General features: G+C 39.9%; 1 non-coding gene across 1 annotated transcript; it reads right to left on the minus strand.

The window, feature by feature from the left end:
* Window positions 1–1,274: 1,274 nt before the first annotated feature.
* Window positions 1,275–1,404, minus strand: LOC149287387 (small nucleolar RNA SNORA35). The gene has a single exon (XR_016277500.1). It is a non-coding gene; the product is annotated as a small nucleolar RNA SNORA35 (small nucleolar RNA).
* Between the last annotated feature and the right edge of the window lie 319 nt (window positions 1,405–1,723).

The raw sequence follows: 1,723 nt of genomic DNA on the forward strand, positions 1-1,723 counted from the left end.
CACACATTAATCATAAAAACCCTCCCCCACCCCCTTACCTGAACTGCAGATCTCCCACTCGCAGACTTCTGCAGGGGACCGGCTGTGCGAGCAACTTCTCTGGCCCCGCCCCCAGAGGAAGGAGGGGGGAGGCAGAGTTATGTGAGGACTGTGCTAGCTTCCTGTTCTCCTGCAGCTAGTAGGAGCGACGCTGCTCGCGACCAAAGCCCGGTAAGCAGCCTGGCCCCAGCAGAATGAGGTCTGATTAGAAGATGACCTCGATTATAAGACGAGGGGTATTTTTCAGAGTTGTAGGTGCTAATTTTAGGGCATTTTGTACGGCGCTATGTGATATGAAGGTGCTATATTATTCGAAAAATAATAACATAATGCCTGTACGTATAAAACCCGATTTGACCAGCTTTGGTACCGTTGTACCTATTACTATTTTAACCCCTTCGTGACAAAGGCTGATTTTACTTTTTGTACCCTTCGTGACAATGGCTGTTTTATCGTTTCTGCGGTGTTTGTGTTTAGCTGTAATTTTCTCTTAACCCATTTACTAAACCCACACAAGTTATATATTGTTTTTTTCAGGACAAGAAGGGCTTTCTTCAGACACACATTTTTTTCATATGATGTAATTTCCTATAATAAAAATAATAAAATATGACGAAAAATTGAAAAAAAAACAAATTTTCTCACTTTTATTTGAAAAATCTTTTATTCATCATAAAAAACTACTGAAAAAACCTGCTAAATAGATTCTACTATTTGTCCCAAGTTTAGAAATACCCAATGTTTTTATGTTTTTTTGCTTTCTTCTACACGTTATGGGGCAATAAGTACAAGTAGCGTTTTGCTAATTCAAAACCATTTTTCTCTGAATCTGGTAATTCTGTCTCTATGTGGTATTTGGGGCATCTTTGAAGCCAGCAAATTAAATTTACCCCACCAAACCATATATTTTTGAAAACTAGACACCCCAGGGTATTTTAGATGCTGATAGTTTAACCCTTTCCATGCACTAATCCTACCACCAACCCTTGTCAAAGTTTGGGATAGTAATTGTTTTTGGTGTTTTTTTCACATACTTTGTACTTCAGGTGTGAAATTACAGCTCCTGGTATATGTTGCTGTCACACAACACCCAGATATGTGTCCAGCAACATCTCCTGAGTACATTGATACCCCACATGCATGGGTTTGTCAGATTGTTTGGGGGCAAAAGGGCCACATTTGGAACATGAGCAATTCAAATTCAGTAGGAATTTTACATCTGGGTAAAGAAAAATGCTTGTACCCAACTATCAGTAGGGACAGGTTACAAGAAAGCCTGGCCTATCTCCAAGAAGGGATTTGATCTAGCACCTTAAGTGGTCCCTCATGCCACGGAATGGACACAGGGGTCACTTGACAGTGCAAATAAAAACGCTTAAAAATGGTGGAGCAAATAAAAGCTAAAAAACTGTAAATGTAACAAAAAATTAAAAAAAAATACAAAAATGGAGCAGGAACAAAAAAAAAATTAAAAATGGGAAACTGTGTGATACAGCTTGAAGCAGTCACCGACACAGAGTGCAGGTTTTCCAGGGCAATCTGGACAGTAAAATGTGGTGTCCTTTCTTTGCCCCCTGCTGTAGCATACCCTGCATCTCTTTTGGGGATTCTGCTTCTTTGCTGTAGGGGGGATTTTAAAAATAAAATGGGTAGCCCCAATTCTGTTGGTTCCCATCACTACTTG

This window comes from Sceloporus occidentalis, unplaced genomic scaffold (genome assembly GCF_023333645.1).
Source record: "Sceloporus occidentalis isolate IW3139 unplaced genomic scaffold, rSceOcc1.0.p SCAF_61, whole genome shotgun sequence".
Taxonomy (NCBI): domain Eukaryota; kingdom Metazoa; phylum Chordata; class Lepidosauria; order Squamata; family Phrynosomatidae; genus Sceloporus; species Sceloporus occidentalis.